Source organism: Lygodium microphyllum, chromosome 20 (assembly GCF_053477565.2).
Source record: "Lygodium microphyllum isolate KBCC chromosome 20, Lygodium_microphyllum_v1.1.10, whole genome shotgun sequence".
NCBI lineage: Eukaryota > Viridiplantae > Streptophyta > Polypodiopsida > Schizaeales > Lygodiaceae > Lygodium > Lygodium microphyllum.
The window spans coordinates 64487418-64515395 of NC_141154.1; the positions used below are offsets into that span (position 1 = coordinate 64487418).

At 40.9% G+C, this 27978-nt stretch overlaps 1 protein-coding gene and 1 pseudogene across 3 annotated transcripts in view; one reads left to right on the forward strand and one right to left on the reverse strand.

Annotated features, from left to right (window-relative positions):
• LOC148018958 (uncharacterized) overlaps positions 1 to 27978 on the forward strand; it is a 99979-nt gene that overhangs the window by 57810 nt on the left and 14191 nt on the right. The gene's annotated exons all lie outside the window — the stretch shown is intronic.
• LOC148018959 (uncharacterized) lies at positions 8784 to 12316 on the reverse strand (annotated as a pseudogene).

Below are 27978 nucleotides of genomic sequence, written 5' to 3' on the forward strand. Positions count from 1 at the left end.
TTGGATATCTCCAGATGTAGTCTCTTACTAACTGTAGATGTCCTGCAGCACTCCACTAATCACTGTCTTGTACCATTTTTGTCTGAAATTAATTTTGAAATAGGAAAATGGGACTAAAAATGGAAGAAAAGAATGGATCAAAGACTCAAGCTCTGATACCACTTGTCAGAGAGAGAACTAGGGAGAGAGAAAGAGGAGAGAGAAGACTGCAGAAGAGAGAGAAAGACTGCAGGAAGAGAGAGAATAAGAGTGACGAGGAGAGAGAAAGACTAGATTTAGAGAGAGAAAGATAGGAAAGAAGGGGAAGCTATAGAAGCTGTGAGCAAGAAGGGAGAGAAAGATTGTAATTGTATTAATGTGTCAAAAAGATGTGAAAAATTACATCTTCTCTCCTTTTATACCAATGTCAGTGTGACATGGCATAATATCAATATTATTAACACTAATTTGTTATTCCCCAGCTTCTTATACAACAAGGCATGGGCACAAACTTCTTAGGTATAGCAAATGTAGAGCAGGAGGCTTGGGGGACCTTCCTTTTCAAGAGAGATTAGTGTTGCGTGAACAACAAGAGAGAAGAGAGTGCTAGAAGATCATATCTACTATGTGAGGATGAATGAAAGTAAAATCCATAAGATACTAAGTACCACACCCACTAAAGGGTGTTCACATGGGGAAAAACCCTCCAGCTAGAAGGTAAAAAGTGCCCGTGAGATAAGGGAGCATTCACATCAGAACATAGGAGGAACACGATAAGTGTAACAAACCCCCGTGAGTGAATGATGTGAACGTTTACAAGGAATAGACAGATTAATCCCCAAATGAAGCCAAGAGCCTTGTAAAAGGCTTTGAACTTCTCCCTAGAGAGAGCTTTAGAAACATATCTGCCAAGTTATCTTATGTAGGGACATAAACCAAGTCAATCTCCCCTACATGGAGCATCTCTCTGACATAATGATAATGCACCTCAATGTACTTAGTGCGAGCATGAAAAACTGGATTCCTTACAATTGCCATGGCACTTTGATTGTTAGTGTAGATAGGAGTGGGTGACTACTATTCCACACTAAGATCGACCAAAAGGCATTTGAGCCATACACATTCCAATGTAGCTGTAAATGTTGCCCTGTATTCAGCTTCACAGCTAGATGTGGCTACTGTAGACTAGTTCTTGCTAGCCAAGAAATGCATGAATCACCAAGCATGAAACGATTGCCACTAGTGGGCACCCTCGTGTCAAAACAACTAGCCCAATCACTATCTATAAATGCATGCAGGCAAAGAGAAGTGTCCTTAGAATATAAAAGGAATGTTTGAGTGCCTTTGAGATAACAAAAGACATGTTTAACTACTTGCCAATGTGTAGCACCAGGCCTATGCATAAAGCATGCCAACTAAGAGACGCTTAATTGAATATCTGGCCGTATATTACACAAATACAATAAACAACCAATAGCCTGTTGATAAAGAGAAGTATCAAAAGGTTCTCCTACATCCTCAAGTGTAAACTTGTGGCTTGCCTCAATGGGAGTAGAGATAGGCTTGCAGTGTTTGCATTTGAAAACGCTCAACATGCTGCCTAATGTACTTAGATTGTTGCAAAATAATGCCCCCCTCAATTGCAGTAAATTGTATGCCAAGATAGTTATGCAAGTGGCGAAGATCTGCCACATCAAAAGCATGCTATAGTTCAACCTTTAAAGTTGAAATATGTGTCTCATGAGGTCCATTCAAGAGTATATCATCCACATAAAGAATGAGAATCAAGAGGCTATCCCCATCTTTGGGGACATAAAGTGTGCTCTAAGTGTGTGAATTACTAAAGCCAAGAGCAATCAAGTATGCATGTATCTTCTCATATCATGTCTTAGGTGCCTGCTTTAAACCATGGATGGCCTTATTTAAATAATACATTTTACTTTCTAACCTTTTCTAAACAAAGTTAAGAGGTTGAGTGACATAAACCTCCTCATGAAGATCACCATTTAAAAAAGAAGTCTTCGCATCGAACTAATGCACAAGTCAATCATAATGAGCAACCAAAACAACGACACTACGAATTGCGGTCATATGTGAAGTGGGTGCAAACGTCTCATCATAGTCAATGCCATGCAATTGGGCATACCCTTTGGCAACAAGATGTGCCTTGTAGCGATCAATGCTACCATCAAATTTGCATTTCAATTTGTAAACCTGCTTAGTGCCTATAGCATGCTTACTGATAAGAAAGTCACATAACTCCCATGTGCCATTTTTATCAATAGAGTTTAAATCTAATTTTATAGCTGCCCTCTAATGTTTGTTTTGTAAAGCATCATGTAAAGAAACAAGTTCTTCATTGCATGTAGTAGCTACAAGTGTATGCGCAACCAAGTTACCCTGTGTATGGTGAGTGGCTGCTCTAGTTTTACTAGGAAGAAGAACGGGCTATTTGCTATCCCATAATGTATCTAGGAGCCATCTAGGAACTATTTTAGCTTCCTGAATAGCAATCCTCTCATTGGCCACTTCATAATCAACAATGCCTTGATCAATGGGCTGAAAATGAGGCAGCTGTTCAGCTTGTGTTTGGTGCTGATTTTGCTGCTGTAAACCCTCCATAGGTTGCTAAAATTGACCAAAATCAGGTCCACCTTGCTGAAATAAAGGCAAGAAACTGTCAAACATGTCCATAGGCCCTGCATTGGGCAGATTTTTGCAGTCCATAAAGGGCTGACCAGCATGTTCAGCAAATACCACATCTCTACTAACAAAAATCTTGTTGGTGGAGGTTTGGTACAAGCGGTACCCTTTACTTTCTGCACTATAACCAATAAAGATGCATTTGACAGCCTTGTTTTCCAATTTATGTCTTTGTGGTTGTGACACTACAACATATGCCAAATAACCAAAGACATGGATATGTGACACCATTGGTTTCCGGCCATTCCAAGCCTCGTAAGGCGTACAATCAACCAATGCTTTGGTTGGGCTACATTAAGCACATACACTGCACACATGATAGCATTAAGATAAAACTTTAGGGGCAGCTTATTGTGTGAGAGCATACAACGGCCATTTCCATCAAAGTGCAAATTTTTCTTTCAGCCAAACCATTTTGTTGAGGCGTTAAGGTGTAGTACACTGATCGATAATGCCCCTTTCAGCCAAGGAGGAATTGGAACTCCAATGACATACCCCCCCTTTCAACCAAACCATTTTGTTGAGGCGTTTAAGGTGTATTACACTGATCGATATTGCCCCTTTCAGCCAAGGAGGAATTGGAACTCCAATGGTATACCCCCCCCCCCCCCCCCCCCCCCCCCTTCCCCTGTCATTTTTAGCCCAAGGCCAAGAAAGTTTTAAAGCATGTAAACACTTTTGATTTGTGCTTCAAAGCATATGTCCAATAATAATAACTCGTGTCATCAATGAAGGTAACAAAGTACAAGTATCCTTCAATGGATTTGACACGCATGGGCCCACACACATCACTATGCACAAGCTGTAATTTCTAATCAGCATGCATAGTACTACCCTTGGGAAATGAAGTACGACGCATTTTGCTAAGTACATAACTTTCACGTACATTGTGAGTAGGTGCTTTTAATAAAGAAGATTGAGCATCATATTTTTGTTTTTAATGTGTAGCAAGCTGCCATAATTAAGATGACCAAACCGAGCATGCGATAACTCAGTGTCATCCACAATGGTGACATCAACATGTAATGCATCCTTTGATGCTCTCCTCTCATATAAATCGAGCTTATAAAGTCCATTGTACCTTGTTAGTGACAGTGAGGGCATCCCCATCACTACAATCATAGACACTACATCGATCCATGTGGAATTTGACCATAAAACCAGCACTTGCAATGGATGAAATTGAAAGTAAGTTTTTCTTTATGCCTGCCACATACAAGACCCTTTCAAGCATGATAGTTTTCCCATCCACTATAATAATTGGAATCTAACCAATGCCTTGAATGGGATACAAAGCATTGTTTGCACATACAACTGATCCCCCATTTTGCACATTTGCATATGATACAAACAAGTCACGGAAAGATGTCATGTGCTTAGAAGCGCTATTGTCAAAATACCAAGTGCTGCAATTTTTAGGAATTGAAAGACCATGCTTATGTGAAGAAGGATCATACGAACAACGCACAACAAAGGCATAGGACCCAAGCTTGCGAAATGTGTGGTTGCATCTTTTGCATTTGCTGAATTTTTAGCAACACTCATGCCTGATTATTTCTTCTTTTCACTTGTTATCCTCTTTTTGCATTCTTCAATTATACGCCCCTTTTTCCTACAATAAGTACACCTCTTCTTCTTAGCATCATCATCCTTGGTGCTTGAGGAGTCCATAGAAGAAGTTGTTTTGTCTTTTCCTTTGGAGTTAGAGGGTTGCCATGACTTCTTTTGTTGTGATGACTGGCTGCAAATGCTTGATTATCCATGCTTATATTAGAGAGATTCACCCTTGATTGCTCTTTTTGCAATGATACCAATGCATCAAATGTGTAAGCATTAGCATCTCCTTTTGCAAGTAAACAGAGTGTAGTGGCAAAACTTTGATAAGTATCAGGTAGACCAGCCAAGATTGTAGATAAAAGAGATGCATCAGGAATGATTTCATCAATATTAGCAAGTTACTCGGTAATGTCCTTAACACATGTATTGTAGACATCCACAGAATCGCCCTTTGTCATGTGCTCCATCTCAAGCTGGTAATGCAAATAGGCTACACGAGCTTCATTATGCACTTGATACAACGAGGCAAGCTTATCCCAAGCATCCTTGGCTGTTGTGTATAAACAAATCTGCAATATAACTTGTCTGTTGCATGAAAGTGTAATCAAAGCATGAGCTTGGGCATCATGCCCATCCCATCTCAACTGATCTACTATGGGAGGTGCAAGAGGAGATGGAGCTGAAGATCCACTGGTGATTGTGGATGAGCCAAAAGAAAGTGTGATATTCTATGTAGGAGGGCCTACAAGGCTTACTTCTAAATCACATATATAACCCCAAAGTTGCTTGGCAACAAGTATATGTTCCATCATGTATGCCCACATGGGATAATTAGGGCCATCTAATTTGTCAAAGTCCCTAAACATTTGAGCAAATCATTTTGGTCGGCCATTGCTTGTTGAGATTTCTGGTTTTTTAGAAACCAGCTACCTACAGCTGTTCAAAGTACAAATGCAAGTGCAGCTCAAAAAAGAAAGTAAAGAAGATACCAAAAAGTCACAAATTTTCAAAAAGTTGATGGTGTCGATGAAGAAATTATAGCTGAAAGGGCTCCAATGTGCGTAAATCTCAATGTAGAATGTGTAATTGGCCTCAATGTCGATGAATTTGGAAAAATTTCATAAGAGCCCCAAATTTAATCGGTAAAATATGGTGAAATTGAATCTTAAATGTGAAAAAATCCAAGTTTTGGATCAAAATTGAGTTAATTTTGTACACAAAATGCAAAATCCCTAAAATTTTAATGAAATTTGGGATTTTTAAACAAAAGCCCTAAATTTTAGGAAGAAATTTGGCAGAAATTTGGATTTGTTGCAAAAACCCCAAATTTTGAGCTTGTTAGGAACATTGCATGCAAGCAAATGTGAATTGAGTGGTTTAATGTTGATTAAGACTGAAGGGGGGTTAATTTTTTAAAATATTTTTACCGTAGGTAGTTGGTGCATTAAAGACCCTATGACTTGGCTTAGGCTGAAAACGGGCGTGTGTCGGCTAACTACATGCATGATGGGTTTGAGGATAGGCTGGTTGAAATAGACAAGCAGGCTAGTGTGTCAGCTGACCCTTGCTAGTCGTGTTTGACGAGGCATAGTTGTCGTTTATGTGTATGATGCCTAAGACGATAGGCGACAAGAAGCGCAAGACTATTTGGGATTGTGTCGACTTGTTAGGGTGTGTTGGCCCAAACAGGGACTATGTTGATGATTTAGCAGGAAAACAGACTATCGATGCAAGTCTGAGTCAATGCTGTGGAGGTGAATTGATGGCACGCAATACGAGGAGCACAACAGGTAGTCAAGCTCAATCTGATGGTGACACACAAACTGAGAAGGGGGAGAGGGACCGAGCTCAAGGCTCAATGGCAGCTATGGTAGTGTGCGAGCAAAGTGGTGGTGGCTGAGAGGTGCCAGAGGATGTTTTTGCTGAAATTCATCTAGAGGTTGAAGAGCTCGATGAACTAGTACCAGAGCAGATTTTGGCACTCAAAGAGAGGAAGATCAGGGGTAAGGATTCTAGATGGTACTTGGTGAAGTTTCAGAATTATTCACCAATGGATGCCAAATGGATGGAGGATGAGGACTTGACAAACCATCCTCAATTGTTGCAGCTTTATCTTAATGCTTTCCAATTAGAGCCGACTTTAGTTCGGGCTCAATCAGGTTCAGTAGAGTAGAGGTCTAGAGTATTACTTGATGTTTGTGAGGGAGCTAGCATCTCCGCTCCTCAGTAATGGACAACTCTAGAGTAGTGGACCTTGAATGTATTCATCATACATTCAGGGTACTGGAGCTGAAGAGTATGTTTGCCAGGGGATCACTATTCAATGTACTAGTTACTATGTTTGCTATGTAGATCAGTATGGTTTTCACTGTAGCTCTGAAACTGTACATTTGCATCCGTTATGCTCGGTGTGTAATTAGTTATGCTTGGTATGGCATTGGTTATGCTTGGTGTAGCATCAATTAATGATCATCAGGGGTTGATTATCGAATGTTGGTTTTCAGCGTATGATCATTAATATTCAGTGGTATTCAGCTCAGTTTTTATCAGCTTGAGAACCGTTTATGGTCACTTTTTGGATCAGTTTTTGCATTGATTTTGCTGGTCAGTTTTTGCAATGAGTTTGTGATCAGTTTGGGGTCACATTTGCAGCAGTTTGTGATCGGTTATCAGATCAGCAAGTGATCAGTTTATGATCAGATTATGCTCAATTTTCAATGGTTTACATCTAGTTCCATGGACAACAGCATATGTTATGATGCCATTGATGTTTTAGCCATGGTTTATGCTTGGTTTTTGCTATACTATGGTTTGGTTTTGCCAGAGGAGTTGAACTCATGAGAAATGGACATGTCACATGATAATCTGACAATGTTTTTGAGATTCTTTGTGAGTCTTATGTTATGTTATATTGGCTAGTAATTTTCAGCATATGTTGGGCATATGGAATGGTTGAACAATAGTGTGTGCAATGTTGTGTTGACTATGAGGCCCTATGGAAATTCCAGTGTAAAGGCTTTTGATGCATTTGGCGCAGCGCAATTGAGGATGATTGCAAGGATTTCAAGGGGGAGGGCTGTCTTGAGGACATGTATTTTTGAAACCTCACTTAACATGTGGATTAATTTATAATCACATGATTAAGTAAATGTTGCACATAGCCATGGAAACATGTCTTTGTCATTTTTTAGTGAGCTTCCCTCTTATAAATGTTAATGGGGATCATTTGAGAGACTTAAATAAAAATGTTTAAAAAGGCTTAATGATCAAGTCTTAATTGTTCTGCTCCATATGAAAGATGACAATTTGATACTCATAATAGCCTAAAATGGCAACTTGGATCAGTTGAATTAATCACAAACTAGATTAGAAGGTTTTACTCAAGCTATGAGAGCATGACACATTGTATTATGAGATTTTTGCCTTGGACTATCTCTATGTTGAAGGGTCTTACACATATCCATCTTATATTATGGAAACACGACTCTTTGTACATTGGTATCTCTTGGATCTCTTGGATCCATGTTTGTGTTGAGATGGCAAGCTCAACACGTGCAGACATTGATGAAAGATCTCTTGGTTAGAGAGCTCTGTCTATACTTAGTACGCCGATGATCATTATGATCCTCACATGCCCATTGACTTATCGCTTATTATATTTGGTTTGTTACACCTACCTACAGCTAGCATAGTTATAGCGCTAGTTGATTAGTATAGTCAGTTATGTACTGTTAACTTAGTTGCCCACTTTTCTTTATGTTGTATCTTATTTATACTTTGTGTACATTGTATTGTGTGAGGAAGAAAGAAGAAAAACTAGCAAGAAAATGTTTTGGCCTCCATCTCTCTTCTTGTGTTCTTGAGTGAGCTTCCTCTTATATGTATTGTGTGTGCTTGGCGTGGCAACTCAAGCAAGTCTCCCTCCCACATAGTATCAGAGTAGGTAATTGAGAGAGGTTGGTTTTGAAATCTAAAGTGAAGGAGAAGGAGCAAGGATTTAATCAAGCAAGCAATTTTGTAAGAAGCTTTCCCATTCTCTCTCTCTTCTTCCTTAGATAGCGCCTATGGAGGCATTGAAAGCAAGACAGAGAAAAAAATCTCAAATTGATGTAAGATTAGGTGAGCAAGAAGAACATGGTAACATGGGACGGGGAACGGAAACATGGTTGGGTAAAGGACCGTCTCAGGGACGGGGGAAAAAAACCACAATGAAAAAGTTGTTTTTTAAAAGTATTTTAAAATCATACTTAATCTACTCTAAGAGAGGAACATTTGAAGAACACATTTGCACCAAATAGAAGAAATTAGAGCATCAAATTAGGAAATCCAAAAGACTCGTGACCACTCGTCACTCAAGAGTCAAGAGCCAAGGCTCAAACTACAATGACAAATGTACATAGAAGATGGGAGGAGAGTGTAAATACTAAAGCCAAAAATAAATACAAAATGTCAAAATGCCACATGACATAATGGCAAATGCTAAGTATGAGGATAAATCGTAAGACTCAAGAGTCTAGAGTGCTCTAGAGAGTCGAGAGTCGAGACTAAGTAGTGGGTTGGACAGTGGGATGAAGCGGAATCTCCATGGACTCTGTGAAGTCCTCGAAAACCTGTGGCTCCTCCTCACCTATGCCCTCAAGGTCCTCCGAAATCTCAACTGTGTGAAGTGGGTCAACCTCTAGATCCTGTTCTGCCTGCTCCCATTCAGTGAATGAATCTGCTTTCTTCACCATGCCTTTGCAAAGCATTCGCAAGTTGGAACTCACAAAGACCAAATCATTGGCACGATGCACTCCAAGACGGTTCCTCTTCTTAGAGGCGATGTGGCCATACACTGACCAAAGTTGCTCCAAGTAACTAGAGCTACAACACTGTGAGAGAATGCGGATGGCAAATCGCTGCAACTCTGGACTATCTGCACCATAATCCTCCCACCAAAGTGCTGAGCCGATCTTGAAGCAATCCGTCTGTGCATCTGGTAATCCATAACTACCCCTCTTCTCACGATATAATTGCAATTAATCTCTGATTTTGCGCCTGATACGTGCGTCTGGCACTAGACGGATCCAAGATAATATCTAAAGCCATTGCTAACCTCTCTGTTCTTTTCCTCCTTGCAACCTTGAAATTCGGGATCCACCATGTAGGCTGCTGCATGGAGAGGGGAGTAGTAGGCATCGCACCTTGTCACACACATGGATTTGATCTCATCGTAGTCCTCATCAGGAACATAAACCTTGAGACGCTCTATCATCCGATCCATGGCCTCATTGTCATACGGCTCTCAAGAAGACGATGAAAGCCAGAGGAAAAGCAATAAAAATGAATGAGCACGAGCGATCCTTTCACCTCCCAGCCTTGCCTAGTTCATTGCTGGCCAGACCCATCGTGATCCGATTGCCAACCGTCAAACCTTGGTGAGTCCTACTATTCTTGGACTCTCTTTGGTTCTAGGCTCCCCTAAACCCCATTCGGGCGCCCAAGACCCCGGACGGTCATCCTTGTTCATGTTTCCCTTGATTTACCTTAATGTCACATTTAATGTCACATTAATGTCACACTCATATACCTTGCCGATGCATGGCAACATGCCATCGACAATCCTCAAGAGGTCCATGATTGGTTTGATCATGGTGTCAATGCACTTCACACTTTTCCACCATGCCGTGTCATTTGCTCGTGCTTTGCACTCTTGCCCCCTTGTTGTAGAATCCTCTGGCATGCTAGAAAACTCATCACTAAGGAAGAGTCCTCGTAATGCCCCACTACATATGGACAAGCGGCCTAACATGAGAAAGTTGAAAGCAAACTGTCTCTCTGAATATTTGAGCAAAGAGAGGTTTGACCTCTTGGTGAACTCATGGCGAATCCTCCCATGATTGAGGACAAAGGTGACAATTTTGTTGGCTTCATCCATGACAAGAGCTATCCGTGGTAGGGCCCAAATGTCTTTGATGAGATTGTTAAGACAATGGGCCATGCAAAAAGAGACAGTGATGTGAGGATATGTGGCTTGAAGTATGTTCCCTGCTGCTAGATTTGCCGGTTCGCCATTTGCACAAATGGTCACCACATTCTCTGCTCTCATGGTTTCTAAAGTTGTTGCCCACTCCGCAGCAAGCACATCAACGGATTTTACAGAGCCGGAGGCGTCATGTGAGTCGACAAAATACATCTCTCCATGAGATTAGGCCACCACTCCATGAATAGACCGCTTGCGGGTGTCACTCCTTCCATCCACCACAAGTGTGACACCATTATTGGCACATAGCTCCTTCATATTTGCCACAGCAGCCTCAACACTCCTCTTCTCCTTTTCAAGAAGGGTGGTGCGAAGGGTTTCCGAAGAGGGGGGAACATAGGAAGAACCATATTCCCCAATCTTCGTAACCATGGCTCTAAAGTATGGAGACCTATTCAATGTTCATAAATCAAAGAGAGCATGTTAAGAATCAATATGATGATAAATAATAATGTTAAATGAACATAATAATTTATTATTTATCACTTGACACTAGAAACTCATCGAGCCGCACGGAAAGCAATGTGATCATGAAAGAAGAAACGAGCCACGGCCATGTCTGTCTCTTTTTTCAAGCGAGGATTCCAATTTTCCTCGAGGGTACTTTGGCGAGGACGAGAAGATGGGGTGGTCGATGTGGATGGGCCACATGCAAAAGGTGTTGATGGGAAGGTATGTGATGGCACACCTCTACCCAAGTTACCGCTAGCCTCCATAGGACGTCCTTGTGACCCCACTATGAGATTGGGATCAATGGCCACTTGTGGAGATCGCCTTGCCGCTTCGGCCACCTCATAGATTGCGAGCTTATCAAGAAGCTCTTGTCTTTTCTCCGGGGTCATCTTTGTGCAATATCTCACCTCATTCCCGGGTTCGCTCAAGAGATGAGCTCGCACCTTGTTGGCACCACCACTACGTTTGTATCCACAAAGTTTGCATGTCCATGCTCTAGCACCGCCTCGTGAACCATACATAGGGAAATTGACCTCATCCCACCATGACCATCGATGTATCGCGGGTCTTCTCCTTCGAGTGGGGCCGGTGGTTCCTTCATGATTATCATTTTGTGAAGAGGTGAATGCCGCGGTAGATGTGGGTTGGTATTATCATTTTGTGAAGAGGTGGATGCCGCGGTAGATGTGGGTTGGTATTATCATTTTGTGAAGAGGTGGATGCTGCGGTAGATGTGGGTTGGTTTGTAGATGGGGAAGCCGATGAAGATGCCATAGATGATAGAAACTTTGAAAGTTTGATGAGAAGTAGCCTTTGAAGTTTGCCCTTGAGGCTTGACTCCTTGAGCCGTGAAAGTTGAGGCTTGAGCAATGAATTATGAGGCCCAAGGGAGGGAGAGTAGAGTCTAGACTCTAGAGACTTGAGAGGGAGAGAAAGAGAGTAGATAGTAGAGCAATGAGCATGTACTATGTACTATAGACTATAGTACTAAGTAGTATAGTCTATGTACTATGTAGTATGTAGTAACAATGAACATGTAACATAATACATGTACATTGTACAATGTATGTAGATAGTAGATCTTAAGCCTTAGAGGGTAGCCTTGAGACTTGAGGCCCGAGAGAGAGAGAGAGAGAGAGAGAGAGAGCTTGTACAATGTAGAGGGTAGCCTTGAGCCTTGAGGCTTGAGGCCCAAGGGAGGAGAGAGTGGAGACTTGAGACTTGAGAGGGAGAGGAAAAGCCTTGAGCACGCTGGCCTTCAACCTTGAGACTTGAGACTTGAGAGGGAGAGAAAGAGCCTTGAGAAGTTGAGATTCTTGGCCTTGAAGTGTGAGTGTAGCTTGAGAGTGGAGCATTATATAGGAAACATTGGCAAGAGAATGGCGGAAATGGCCGTTGGCAGCCAAATAGTCAATTTAAAAAAAAAAAAAAAAGGCCCAACGATTCCCCTGGCCGTCCCCAGTTGGTGTCTTTGACATGCACGCGTTCCGGGAACGCATCCTTGCTTGGCTCACCAGCGTCCCCATTTGGAGACGGGACGTCCGTTCGTTCCGGAACGTCCTCGCCCAGTCCCATCCTTGGGACTTTGTCCCCTCGTCCCATGCTGTCGTCCCCTCCGTCCCCTGTTACTATGAAGAAGAACAATATATATTTTGCAAATGTATCCTTCAGGGCTTTCCACTGTGTTTTTGGCCATTGGTGGTCATTTCAATCCTCTTTTTAGCTCCGCAGGGTTGTGGACAGAAGCCTTAGGGCATATTGTACTTTCTGTTGTATCATCCATTCTCTGATGCACAGGTAATAGATTTCAAATCTGTAAGTTCTAAGATGTTTCTTAAGAAGCAAACACAAGGTTTATTTGCAAATAGGTTACGTATTGTATATATTACTGAGCAGTCAATGAAAAGGCTGCTCGGTTTATTGTTGTGCATATCTTGTGAAGGGTTACTGAAGTTTGCTTGTTGTTTGATATTCAATTATGTCATAATGGTTGAGAACAATGGAAATCCATTTATTAAGAAGCTAGACAAGAACAACTATCCATCATGGAAGTCCCATGTAATAAACTTCCTTATTGGAAAAGGCCTCTTTGAGTTTGTTTTAGGTGAAGAAAAGAAACCAAAGCTAAGCGATTCTATAACTGTATAATAATTAATGGCATGAAAAGAATGGAATGCAAAGGGCAAAAGGTAATGTATCGACTATCTGCAATCATTGATAGTATTGTGCCAGGGCATATCAAAAATGCAAAAAGTTTACATTTAACTTAGACAATACAACTTTAGAGCCTTTGTAACAGCCATGGAGACATTTTGCAGAGCATCAAGAACACTAATTAATTGGCACAAATCCTATGGATTCTAGGTATGCGACACTAGACAGCCAGAGTGGCGACCACATGAGGATTTCACATGGGTTCCCCATGGGACCGTTGTGAGATATCTCGGATGCCATGTGGGGATTGACATTACCTCAGAGTAGCAGCAACTGGCACCCCTCCTTTTGAGCATCAAACAAAAGCTTTTGTATTGGAGCTCGGCGAGACTCGCATTGGCAGGAACAGTAGTGGTTTCCAACCAAGTTCTTCTGGCAACCATGTGGTACATCACTTCTTGTTGGGCATTCTCTAGGTCATGTATCGGCTTGGTGAAGCGCTTCATCAGGAACTTCATTTGGTCAGGAGGAGATGGGAGTTCAGCCAAAGCAAAGGTGGCTTGGGATGTCATCATACAGCCTAGATCTAGAGGAGGATTGGGGATAGACCCAGATAGTTAGAGAAAAGCCTTATTGGTCAAGCTCATTGTTAGGGTTTTGCTTCAAGGTAAGGAGCCTTGGAAGAAACTTTAGATGGGGAGGCTAAAGGACTTGACACGACACATGGAGGACCATGGCAACCCAACATTCACTGGATATTTCAAGAGATCAGCACCATAGATTTTGGGAGGAGCTTCGAGGTCAGATTCGCAGCGGCCATTATTAGAGCTTGGAGATTTGTATCTCTAGGGATTCACTAGCTCCCCCCGACTACTATTGAAGAGAAGAGGAGACAGCCTCTTCTCTTTAATCACTATTTGAGATTAGAGTCAGGCCACACCATTGGGCAGTGGATACACTTATCATGGGGGAGATTCTCTTTACAGGTCGTTACATCACTAGGGAAGTGGTTTGCATTTTAGTAGTTACCACTTGAGACCCAAAGGCAGAGATTATATGGTCTTAGGGGAGCTAGGGCTATGATTGAGGCCGTGATGAAAGGGGTTCCACCAGATTGGCAAACTGAAATAGCTTCCTCTCAGACCTAGATTGGTCTTTTCTCTAGAGGGGATATCCTTCTAGTAGTCATTGCATCTAGCGGAGACATGACATTCACTTTCACAGTTGAGGAGGATGGCCACCTCTAGCGAGAGGACCTTGACCTTATAGCACTTAGTGGTGGGGATGGAGATATTGGGTATACTAGAGGAGGCCTCTAGAGGGACTTTAGTGGGATCCAGGAGAGTGGGTGTGGAGGGATCCCTTCCTTGATAGACCATCCGACATCCCCTTCTTTGTCTACACTACTAGATTGGGATGGAGGATACAAATGAGCAAGATTAGAGCACAGCCTGTAGCCACCCCTCATTGGCATAGAGAGGGAGTCTCAGATGAGTTCCTATATGACTTTTGGAGGCGGCTACATGACAGCTTTAGGCCCAAGAAAATATCTCTCTTTCTATGGCTTCTAGCCCATAGGAGCTTAGCAGTTGGCACTTGGCTTAGATATGGCAGGGACCCAATGGCATGCGTGCGATGTGGTGAGCCAGAGGAGACACAGAGACATTGCCTATGGGACTGTGTGAGAGCCTAGGAGATTTGGAGAAGAGCTCTTAGGATAGCATTCCATGGTACAACGGAGTCCATGGTGTCGACATGGGGGGTTGTAGCTTGGGTCACAAATAGGGGTCCACCATGCGGCTATGAGGACACTCAGGGGAGCATTTATTTTCTCATCATTGGACAACATTTGAGCAGGATCCCTACCCCAGACTACTTACAGACACAGTGGACTCAAGGACATTGTCATAGATGGGAGCTGATTTCCAGCATTATAGCTTGGTACATATGGACTGCGAGATATAGCTAGGTCATTGATCTTCAGGATATACCCATTGGGGAGACTTGATCGAGGATTTGGACAGAGATAGTCCACACTCTTCATGGGAGATGGGAGAGGTTGCAGGGCAGCTCTGAGAGGATGAGAAAGAAAAGAGAGGCTTTCCTGCGGATTTGAGATTCAGACACTTTTTATACTACCCCTCAGATGGTCTGGCACTTTAGCCCACCAGAGTGGTTGTTTACATAACCATTGTATCTTTGATGTACTTAGCTGCTCTTCACAGAGTTTCTTGTACTTTGTATTTACCTTAGCGGACTTTCTTCAAGGTAAATATCAAAAGAGAATTCTATTAATACCAAAGGAGAAAGCCGATTGTTATGATAAGAGGTTTTAGCAATTTTGGTATTATTTTCCATTATTGTGGAAGAACATGTTATATTGTAGCCCATTGTTATGATAAGAAGAATGATATTTGCAGTTGAAACTTACAGCAAGGAAATTATACATCTTCAAGAAAGAATGATGACAAAAATGAGCATTTATTTATCATGCACTATATGATGAATTCCTTTAAAGGAAAGGGGACATGTGATGGTGTATAGCATATTGATTTAGGTACATCTAATCGTATGGCCATCCATGCTAAATGGTTTGAAGAGATGTAGGATTTACAAAGTCCAAGTTATATAAAGCTAGGTGATAATTCATACCATCCAATTTCACATATTGAAAAAGTTTCATTGTTCTTGTACGATGGTCAGACAAAGTGTTTGTCGGATATTTTTCATGTTTCATCCATCACAAAGAATCTCATATTTGTTGGTCAAATGGTAGAGCAAGGGCTGCAAGTTAGTTTTAATGCAAAGGATTGTTTTGTTGAAGATTTTAATAAAAAGTGTAAGTTGGTTGCAAAAGGAGGCAAAGTTGGCCATATGTTTACTTTAGATGCTAGAATCCCTGCTATAAATGTTGCTATGTATGTTAAAGGTAAAGGTGTGGTTGCAGACATTGAAATATAGCACAAATGTATTAGACATGCAAATCTGCAAAGGTTGATATTAATGCAGTCGAAAAGATTATTTGCAAGTTTGCCTACATTCAAAGTTGCAAAATTACATAAACTTTGTGAAACATGTCAGTTTGGGAAGTAAACAAGGCAACGGCTTTTGCATGATATAGATGCAAGTAAGAATATACTTGATGTTGTACATATATATATTTAGGAGTCTATCCAAAATATATCTCTTGGCGGCAGTAAGTATTTTGTTACATTCATTGACAATTGCTCTAGAAAACTCTGGGTATATTTCATGAAGGAAAAAAGTGAAGTATTTGAGTGCTTCAAAAAGGTGGTTGTTGAACCAATAACTCGCTTGAAAGTTAAGTGCTTGAGGTCAGATGAAGAGGGAGAATATCTCTCTAATGAGTTCGGTGAACTTAAGATCTCATGGAATAAAGAGAGAATTTATATGTAGATATATCCCACAACAAAATGGGGTTGCAGAAAGGAAAAACATGCATATTGCAGAAATTACACGAGCATTGATAGTTAAAAGGAATATATCCAAGCATTTTTTGTCTAAGGTTGTTCATACTACGGTCTACATTATGAAGTTCATGTATGACTCCTAAAGAATATTTTATAAGCAAGAAGCTTGATTTATCACACTTGAAAGTGTTTGGTTGTATTGCATATGTTTATGTGCCTGATAAGTTAAGGAATAAATTGGACATCCCAAGGTTGATAAATGTATTTTCATTTGACACTCTACTGAGTAGAAAGGGTATTGTTGTTAGAACCTTGTTAATGGTAAGTTCTGGGTGAGTAGAGATATTATTTTCTATGGGATGAGTAGTTGATATGCATCTAGTGGAGATGCATTGGATAACGTTGATAATCATGATAGTCGTACAGATAGAAAAGCAGAAATCACAAACTCTTAGTGGACCAGAGACATCATGTGGTAGTGGATCTAGAGTTAGTCCTTGGTATAGGAGACTAAGGAGCATTCCTACATCTTCAGGTGTATCTACTAGTGTTGCAGGTAATGACAAAGGGAAGAATAAAGTGTTAGATGGTAATAATGTATCTACTAGTCATGGAGTTTTGACAGAGATTCTAGTAGCTCAAAGAGTTTGGATGATGATCTTAGTATTCCTTTAGTCAGGATACTAGGTGTACAAAGAGTATATAGTAATGTAAAAACTCCATGGAGTAACCAAGTGGTATGTAGGTTTAGCAGGGTGAGATACCCTATTAGAAAATTTGGTTGTATGGGTTATGCAGCTCACTATTATGCTTATATAGTAAAGGTAGTTGAGGATGTTGAATCCACTTGTTTTGAGAGGAGATTGTTGGTCATACTGATTGGGATGCAACAATGAATAAGGATATGGTTGCATTAGAGGCCAATATGAATAGGGATCTAATACCATTGCCTAAGGGCAAGAAAGCTATTGGTTGTAAGTGGATCTATAAAGTAAAGCATGATATATATGGTTCTATTAGCAGGTATAAGGTACATATGGTTCTAGTAGCAGGTATAAGGTCTATACACAGACATATGGCATAGATTATAAATAGACATTCAATCCAGTTACTAGAATGGCCATTGTAAAATGTGTGATTGCTTTGGTAGCAGCTAAATATTAAAGTTTACAACAAATGGGTGTGAAGAACGCTTTCTTGCATGGTGATTTGCAAGAAGATATATATATGAAGCAGTCGATAGGTTATGAGGATTTAGAGCATCCCACATATGTGTGTAAGTTACAGAAGGCATTCTATGGACTGAAACAAGCACCTAGATCATTGTTTAACAAGATTAGAGAGTATCTTGTTAACATTGGCTTTTATGTCTCTAATGTAGATTACTCACCTTATGTGAGAAGGGTGATGCAGATTTGGTCATCATAGTGATCTGTGTGAGTGACTTGATTATTACAAGTGATAATAATAGTGGGATTGCTAATATCAAGGGTATTTTGAAACAAAAGTTTAGAAGAAGGATCTGGGTGAGCTAAGATACTCTCTTGGTATTGAGCTGGTCACATGTGCAGATGGTATATAGCTATTCCAAAGGAAATATGGCTTGGATATGTTATCCAAGTATAGTATGACAGCATGTAAGCCTCTTTCGGTGTCATTGGAGAAAAATGTAAAATTGAGTGCTGATATTAGGGATAGATAGAAGACCCTACTATGTTCAAGAAGGTAGTTGGAAGTTTAATCTATATGACAATCACAAGGCTAGACCTGAGCTATGATGTTGAATTCATAAGTCAGTTTATGCAGATATCTAGAAAGCCTCATTTGAATACACTTAGAAGCATATTGAGATATGTAAAGTCCACCTTGCATTACGAACTTCTTTATGAGGAAGGTAAAGATGTGCAGGTATTTGGGAGACGCTGATTGAGCTGGTAGTCTGATAGAAGATCTACCAATGGATTCATGTTTTTCCTTGGGAGTGCAACAATTACTTAGAGTTGCAGAAAGCAATCAATGGTTGTTTTATCGAGGAGAGAGACTGAGTATAGAGGTGATGCTATGATAGCATATGAGGTGTTATGGCTGCAAAAGCTATTTGGTAATTTGGATATGCAAGACTGAAACACAAAAACTCAGACAATGACAAGCAAAACTCAAACCGTAAGTGCAAAACGCAAAACACAAAAACTCCAAACTTAAACGCAAAGACAAACAGAGAGAGAATAAAATTTTAAGTGAATGAATATAAAAGTGTACAAAATGCCCAAGTACAGAGCAATGCAGTGTTGGAGAGTGACATCCACCAAAGACGGATCCCAAGTGCAGTAATCACCAGTTAGAGATGAGAGCGTCGAGGCAGAGAACTGTCAGGTGACAACAGGAGAGATGTAGACGGCCTGTTGAATAGCAAAATGCAGGTAGTTACCCCAAAGAGGATAGGGCATTGGACAAAGGGTATTTGTTAGCTGCCCAGTGGCCGACCAAGCCCTACAAAGGCGGATGGAACCACATTAATCTTTCTTTTTTTTGTGGAAAGTCAATTTTAGGGGTGGCGGCCGATTAAGTAACAGTGACCTAGAAGACGGGAGTAGGGATAGTATACCCAACATATCACAAAACAATATAACCTTTATCCAACCACTCGAGGATGTCGATGACGAGGGGAAGATGATGAAGTATCATGGGAAGAAGGGTAATGGTGTAATCCACTAATGGAAATAGCTTAGAATCTATCCAGTGGTACTCTGCACAATGGAATGCATAGTATACTACATGCTGAAGAATGCTCATGCAATAGGCGTCACTTGGACAGTATCCCTCATGGAAAAATTGTTCACTTGCCCAAGCGCCGTAGCATAAAGATGATGAAATCATGCAATGCATAGGAGAAGGTACAACAAGGGGGAAAGGCCAATGTCAAAGACAAGTGCCGAAACTTGTAGAATACTAAGAAGGGTAGGAATTGCCTCTCAACTTGGATGTCGATGCCGAAGAAGAAAAAGGAGCCTGAGGATATCGGTCTTTGTGTGGTGCTGAGAACCATGTGGATGAAAATGATGAAGCATCTCTATTGAAAGAGCAAGTATAGAAGACATTGCCATGATAGCATCAAGAGAGATGTTGTACGATCCACCACAAGAGGAGAAGCCTCCATGCTGCTAGAAGAGTAAAGCCCGAAGTAGATGAAACCATGAAAGGAACAACATACATCTCCTATCTCTAGTTCAAGAAGAACTAGTGCAAACCTGCATGTGAGCCCTACATTGAAATACAAAGCCCTACAAAAGAGATCAAAATCTACAAACACAAAGATGAGTAGTGAGATGCTCCAAAACAAAAAGCAAAAAGCAATGAAATGAGTATGTAAATATGCAATGGAATTCTTAAAAAGGGAAAGGCTAAGTGTGTGGCCATCATTGTGTACGGCGAGGTGGGGAAGGGGTTCTAGAAGGTGCAATGGATGCCCTAGAAATGGATGTACAAAGACTACCCGCATGCCACATATCAAGTAGCTATTAGGGTAGATGGAACAGATGGTGCAGTAGCAAGAGGCGTAGCTCCACTAGACTAGGCAGTCGGAGTGGAGGTAGTCACAGTCTGTAGTGATTTTCTAGACCTCTTGTACCTATTTTTCTTAGGAAGTTGCTGCCAAAGGGGTCATGATTCTTTTTCTCTGTTGAAGAAAGTGGTGTCATCCTTGTTTTGGCTTGCCTTCTCATCTTGCAAGCTCTTACCAATATTGGTTTTCCCTCCCAAAGAAGAGGCAATCAATCCTCGCCCCTCTGAATGGATGTGTGTGGAAGACTTCTTGTGGACTTAATCGTGCAACTGTGCATAACGCAAGAATTGACACTTAAAAATCACAGAAGATTTGCAATCTAGGAACTGAGATAATATACTAAAAATGAAAGTATTTTTCGAGCAACTTGTTCAAGAAAAACGTGACCTAATCATTGTCTAACTTCGGAGAGCTAGTCGGGAAAAAATCCGCTAGTAAACGCTGATACTCGATCAACTTGACTTTTAATTCATCCCCTTCCTTAATGGAAAACTCTTGAAGCTCAAAATCTAGATTGATATGTTGAGTGCGATCTGGAGCAGCATAGCGGTCAATGAGATGACTCCAATGCTCAGATGTGAGGGGAAAATGATGTAATTGAGAGTGGAATTCATGAAGTTGACAGATATGATTAGGGTGAACGAATCGAGGATTCGGTACCAATGACGAGATCCCAAAGTCCCTGAGATTCAAGCACTTGTTGAATGAATTTTAGCCAAGTGGTGAAATTTGACTTGTTAAAGTGGGTCTTATTTGTGAAGGCTTTTTTGGCAGTTGCAACAGGAGTGGTAGTGCCACAAGATAGAGAAGGTGTGTAATGAGGGTTGGGTGGATAGGGGGGATAGAGTGGGAGAGTGGAGTACACTTGAAAAGCAATCCCAGAGTGCCTACCATGCATACCGAAAGTGTGCATAGTGGATCCAAATGTAGGCAAGGGTGGACTGGGTATGGGCATGGTAACCACCTGTGGAGCCCAAGGTGGAGAGATAAGGACATAAGAAGTAGAGGATGAAAATCCCTACATAGGAGTGACCCAAGGGATGGACGACAATCCATAAGTAGAGGATGGATATCCTTGTGTCTGAAAAGTCATGTGGGGGTTTTGTGAGTGTTCGGGGGATGTCCATTACAACCGTACCCCCATAGTGAAAGAATGTAGTAAAGTGGGGATATGTGAAAGGTATAGTGTTAAAGGGTGGCATTTCTCCTAATGATGTACCAAGAGGTGGAGTGAATGGAGGGTAGGGAGATGGTGGGACGGAGAAAGACTAAGTGTTAGAAGCGGAGATGGAAGATCCAATCCCTATTGTGCTTTGAGTGAAACTAGAATGTAATCCAAGATTTTATAATGAAAATGTGAGTAGATTAGAATGTGGAGAAGATAGTCGTGGATGGGAGGGAGTTGAGAAGTGTGGTTTACTTGCTCAAATGAAACAGATAGTAGATGTATATCTAATAAAGGGTATCTGCTTCGAGAGCCTTTTCTATGAAAGTGAACATAGTGAAAATCATCCGGATTCTATATAAGAAAGGAAGAAATAGGAGAGGATTTTGGCTCATATGACTCAAAAGGGTTATACGAACTTGACATAAGGTCTAGCTAAGATCATAGTATGGGAAAGTTTTGAAAATGAGGAAAATGAGAATGGAAAAAACCAGAGTTTCGGAGTTTCAGTCAAATTTTAGAAACGGGAAAATGGCATTTCAGATTGTACACTAAAATAAATTGGGTATGTAAATATATCATTGCCTACAACAACATGTATCCGAATTTCATACAAAACTTTAAGTCTTCATGTCATATGATTAAAATTAAGACTCAATTTTCAAAACTTAAGGCAACAAAATGAATTATAATTTATGAATCATGAATCATCTATGATCTAAAGAGCAGTGAAGACTGACATCAAGAACAATGGAACAAGAATCAAGATACATAATATGTAAAATCAAGATACAATGATACATGTAACTATGTCATGTGAATAATTTGTCAAAACTCCAAAGTCTAGTTAGCACTGAGCATTATGTACTAGTCTTTAGACTCTAGTAACTACTGAGTAATAAGTATCAACATCTATGAACAACTGACATTGAAGTCTGCAATATGCTAAACTGACTCCTGTATATCAGGAGTCATGACTCATCTGAACTTCGAGAATCCGTGCACCATTTCCTCGTCTGACTCCGAGAACCCCGATCGAGAAGTTGATGAAGCAGCCTCAGCCTTAGCCTCAGACTCTGGCTCTGCTCTACCTGTGATGCACGACCATGTGTGGCTCTCGCTCTAGTGGCTCTAGCCCTCCTCTATGCACGGGTCTCATGCACCGGTGCACCGATAGCTCCTTATAGAGCATGGAGTAGATATCTCGCTCTTCTTGTGGTATCTCCGGGATGTTCGCACCTTCTCTATATCAAACTTGTTAATATTCACTTGTAAAGATGAACGAGACAAAGATATGTCATATAAGAGAAGATTCAATATATTCAATGTTTATACATATCACAATTTACAATCCAACTTTCAAGCAATGTCAAGTATCAAGGTTAAAAAGTTAATTATACATAATACGTATCATTACCAATTTACCTGTGAAGGCTTAGGGGATATAGCGGTCCTCTCAAGAAATTGGAGATTGCAATGGAAAAATGCTAAACGCTCCAGTTGGGCAGTTGTGAGCTTGTTTCTCTTTTTGGTATGGAAGAGGGCCCATGTGCTCCAGTTTCTCTCAGCAGTCCCTAAACTACAATCTTGCGAGAGGACACGAATGGCAATGCATTTCTATTCAAATTTAAGAGATTGAGGTTAAGTAATTAAAAATTGCTAATAGACAAGCCGCAGAATCAATATTTAAGTGGGAAATAGATTATAGAACCTGCTACCTAGGTTTTATGATGCATTAGATTATAAAAATCATTAGCCACATACCAAAGTAGGAGCACAATTGCCGTATTTCTCCCACCAACAGACAGAGTGAAGTTGTGTCTCTCAAAGCGTAGTTGTGGATCGGTCAAAATGAAGAGAATGATTACGGAATGTCAATAAATCATTCTCTACTCTCCTCATCATATCTATATCATCCCTTGTGAGATGCCTCATGTACTCCATGAAACCCTCCTCTAACTCCTCACTAGTGTCTCCTTCAAAGGCTCCAATTGAGCCTCTATGGATGCTTTCTTCTTTTGAAGCTCCCATGTGCGTAATGCATCCACGTATGGGCCTTCCCACTCACACCCTATGTGGCTCACTACTCTAATTGTCTTCTTTCATTGATGTGTAGTGACCACATTGAAAGGAATAGCACACCGAATAAATAAGCGTGTGAGTTTCCTAGTTGCCTCCACAATTGTCTGTCTCTTTGAAGTCCTGTATGGACACTTGCATCATGCAAGGAGTCCTTTTGCTCACCACCACTAGAAGATGGCAACGGGATCCTTTTTGCACTTGGACCCAATACGGATATAGATGCACTTCTCTTTGACGGGCCACTGGCACCTCCAATTTGGCTAGAGCCACTAGGCCCACTAGTCTGTCCTTGCTCCACTTGTGCTTCATTAGCCCGATGTGGTGTTGGATGAGAAGATTCATTCTCTTTTAGCTCATTACCCATACGCTTTCGGCACCAAAGATAGAGACTTACCGTTGGCACATTTGCACAAGGCCCGATGTCTTTGTTGGGAATGCATGTCAACTGGTTTTTCACGCGTGTTATACTCCCCGATTTCTCCAATCCACAATAGTTGCACCACCACTTCTTTGATCTGCTTGAGCCCTCGTATCCCTTGATTGGAGTGACATGCCTCCAATATGGATTTGGCGCCATGATTAGGTAATAGAAAGAAGAAGAAGAAGAAGAAGAGGAGGAGGAGGAGTTGGAGACTCAAGAGCTGGAGTGCAGCTTACAAGAAAATTGAGACGAACACGCTGAAGACGAAGAATGCTATGCGCATTTTTTCCATTGATAATCCATGGGCCGCTATATGTTTTGGACATTGCAAGATGCCAAAATGCCGGTTTGTTGTTTTCGTTTCGGTCCAAAACGACAGATCTCTTTCGATAGCCCTGAAACGATGCTAAGATAAAGGAGATGGATCACCAGATGCACCAAATGTCGTGGTCCCTCCAAGATCAAGGAGTCTCACCAATATGTTCAGATGGAGTAGTAGTACTCATTGGAGGAGTGTAAATCGAACTATATGTGATACACAAATACTTAAAACTCTTTATCTATAAGGTGACCAAAACAAGAAAAAGAAGATGGTACAGATGAAGATGTATCTACCTCCTCGAGACCATATTACCTTCTCAGAGCCTCCAATGATGGAGAACCTTGATAGGGCATCAAAGGATCCCTAGAAGAAGGTGCGTGAGACATAATGAGTTAGAATCGAGTTGCATGTGAGTCTTGCTAAAAAACTAGCCTTCACAATCACCGTAAAATACTCTTTAGAAGAGCACTAAGCTTTGATACCATGTGAAGATATGCTAGGGTTTGCATTGAGGAAACACACCATGTCCAACCACAACTGAAACACAAAGACTCAAACTGAGACAGCAAAACTCAAACCCTAAAAGCAAAACACAAAAACTCAAAACTCAAACACAGAGAGAAGAAGCTTTGAAGTGAATGATGTTGTAAATGAATGTAAGAGTGTACAGAATGCCCAAGGGCAGAGCAATGCAATGTTGGAGAGTGACGTCCACTGGAGATGAATTCCAAGTATAGTAACCATCAGTCGGAGATGAGAGAGTACCAAGGCAGAGAATTGAAAGGCAACAATGGGAGAGGTGTTTGCTGATGTAAACGGCGTGCTAAACAACAAAATGGTAGGTACTGCAACAATTTCCCAGTGGAAGAGATGGCAACAGTCTATCACCTAGCACCAGATGTTGAAAACACAAGTTGATGAGGTGCTATGATGACATAGTAGATGGAGACCTCCAAACAGCAAGGCGATAGCTAAAAACAGGCTGCTTGGGCTACAATTAGTGATGGCTGGACAATAGATGGTAGGTGGATGATGGCTGAAATATGCATGGTAGAGTGAGAAACCTCCACAAAAGGATAAGGTTGAATGGTGGGCAGGCATCCCATCTATTTATAGATGTTGAAGGGTACCCCCAAAAATTAGGGTTTTGGGGGACCACTGAAACTCTCTTAAACTGCATACCAAATTTGCATTTTTCATTAATTAAGTATGTTTTGGAGCTATTTAAAAATGCTAGTTAGCTATAAAGTGCGTTTAAGCTCAATACTAGAGACCCAATTTTCCATGCTAAAACAAAATACATTGAGATGCATTACCATTGTGTAAAAGAGAAGGTAACTTGCACGAGATATTAACATGGTATATGTCAACACATAGGATTAGATAGTTGACATTTTCACAAAGTCATTGGATATAAGGAAGCTTCAAAAATTTTGAAGCTTACTTGGAGTTGCAGAGATGCAATTGAGATTGAGGGGGAGTGTTGAGATGGCAAGCTCAACACATTAAGACATTGAAGATGGACTTCTTGATTAGATGGGTCTGCATGTCTACACTTAGCACATCATTGGTCATTATGATCCTTATATGGCCACTGACTTATCACTTATTATATTTGGTTTGTTACACCTACCTACAACTAGCATAGTATAGTGCCAATCGATTAGTATAGTCAGTTATGCATTGTTGACATAGTAAGCCACTTTTCTTTATCTTATCTATACTTCGTGTACATTATATTGTGTGAGGAAAAAAGAGAAAAAACTAACAAGAAAACATTTAGGCCTCCATCTCTCTTTTTGTGTTCTAGAGTGACCTTTCTTTGATGTATACTGTGTATGCTCGGCGTAATAGCTAAAGCAAGTCTCTCCACCACACGATTCATCACAATTTGCACCTCTAAAAGAATGGGTGGTAGGGTTATTCTGAACACATCGCATGGCCATTAACTTATCACTTATTATTGGTTTGTTCCACCTTCCTATAGCTCGCATAGTTATAGCGTTAGTCGATTAGTATAGTCGGTTATGCATTGTTGACTTAGTAGGCCACTTTCCTTTATGTTGTATCTTATCTATACTTCGTGTAAATTGTATTGTGTGAGGAAGAAAGAAGAAAAACTAACAAGAAAACATTTAGGCCTTCATCTCCCTTCTTGCTTTCTTAAGTGAGCTTCGTTTTGTGTGTATTGTGTGTGCTCGACGCAGCAACTCAAGCAAATCTCTCTATCATGCGATTCATGACAATTTGCATCCCTAAAAGTATGCATGGTGGGGCTATTTTGAATATGGAAAATCACATGATTGCTCTCCATTAGTCTCTCTTTCGTGCTATGTGCATTGATTAGCACCCTTGGGTTTTTACGACTTGTTTCTTTCTAAAAGACTGAGGTGCGGTGCATGGTAATTCAAGCATTCAAGGCTCCTGGTGGCATGCTTTTAATCTTGATGCCCCTTTCTCATCATCTTTCTCTTTCCTAGTGAGTTGGTTGGTATGCTCATTGAAGTTGATTCTTCTCTGAAGGTGCAATGGCATCCTGTGGAGGATTGCTTGGTACCTAATTATTCTCAAATGGAATTGTTGAATGTGTCAAAGCTACTCTCATGAGATGGAAAACAAGGGAAAAGTCCTAAATTTAATCATATGCATGCCTGGACTTATCTTCTATTTTTGATGCCACTCTAGTGAGTTGCAGTGGGTTGATGCCTTTCCACATTGCTAGGAGGCCTTTCTAGATCCCTCCAGGATATCAACATTTGTGGGACCAGCTTTTGATGGTATTACAACCTAAGGAGCCTTTCCCTGCCCTTTGTTGAGAAACCCTTCACCTTTCACCTGCAGTTTGCGTTTTTGCGTTTTGCATTTAGGGTTTGCGTTTAGGGTTTGTAGCCCCAAAAAGGGGCGCCATCCTAGACTGACTGTGCCTATTTATAGGCCAATCTCTCATTCATTCCTTACGGTTGATTCATTCAGTCCGTCACCTCTTCTCTCCAGCCTCTCCACTACCCTCACACCCCTTCAGGAGGACATTGCGGTTCGTGGTTCGTGGCTGTCTTCATCATCTTCCTTGTGCTACGGTACATATGAAGCTTTTATTTTCTTTTATCTAATTTCAAGGCTATTGGCAAAATTGGGGTCACTTGGAATGTTTTTTTAAAAAAAATTCCACTTCTAGTGTTTAGAGACATCTTACTAGGCTAAAGAATCTCCTACATTGATAGTTGTTGGATCTTATTCAACACTCTAATCTTCTTTCGAGGGAGGACTTGGTTCCTTGGCATACTGCAATTTTTGTTACTTCTTTGCTATGACTTTTGTACTCTTTTAGTCATTTGATATAATATAATTACTCGTTATGAAAAAAAAAGAGTGGATGTTGAGAGATCCATTTTGTGATAGGCTATGTGACATGGCCTTCTTTAGCTACACTACTAGGTTGAACTAACTTGCTAGCATACAGAGAGCATCTCAAACTAGTTCTAACACGACTTTTGGAGGGGGCTACATGACAACTTTAGGCCTAGGAAGATATATGTCTAGTTCAAGGAGCTCAACAGTTGGTACTTGGCTTGGATATAGCAAGGACTAAGTGATGTGTGAGATGTGGCAAGCCAAAGGAGGCATATACATGCTACCTATGGGACTATCTTAGAGCTCAAGAGACATGTAGGAGAGCCCTTAGGACGATATTCCATAACACAGCCGAGACCATGGAGGCAACTTGGGGGGTTGTAGCTTGGGTCATAGAGAGGGGCCCAACATGTGGCTATGATGATATTTAGGGGAGCCTTTCTTTTATCATTGTTGGACAACATTTGAGTAGGATCCCCACTTTAGATTACTCACTGGCACAGTGGACCAAGGGACACTCTAATAAATCGGAGCAAACTGTTAGTATCATAGCATACTACATGTGGACCATGAGATGCACTCATGTTATAGACCACATTGAGCCACAAATCTTGTTCACCATAACTACAATCTCAAACCCTAAATCATTAAGCCTACAAGAAAAGGCTAACAAAAAGTAATAAGAATATACCAACTAAATTTTCCTCAATCTATACCTAGAGCAAATGTTAAAACTAAAAAGACTTCTTGAAGGTATCTTTAAGGCTATATCAAGA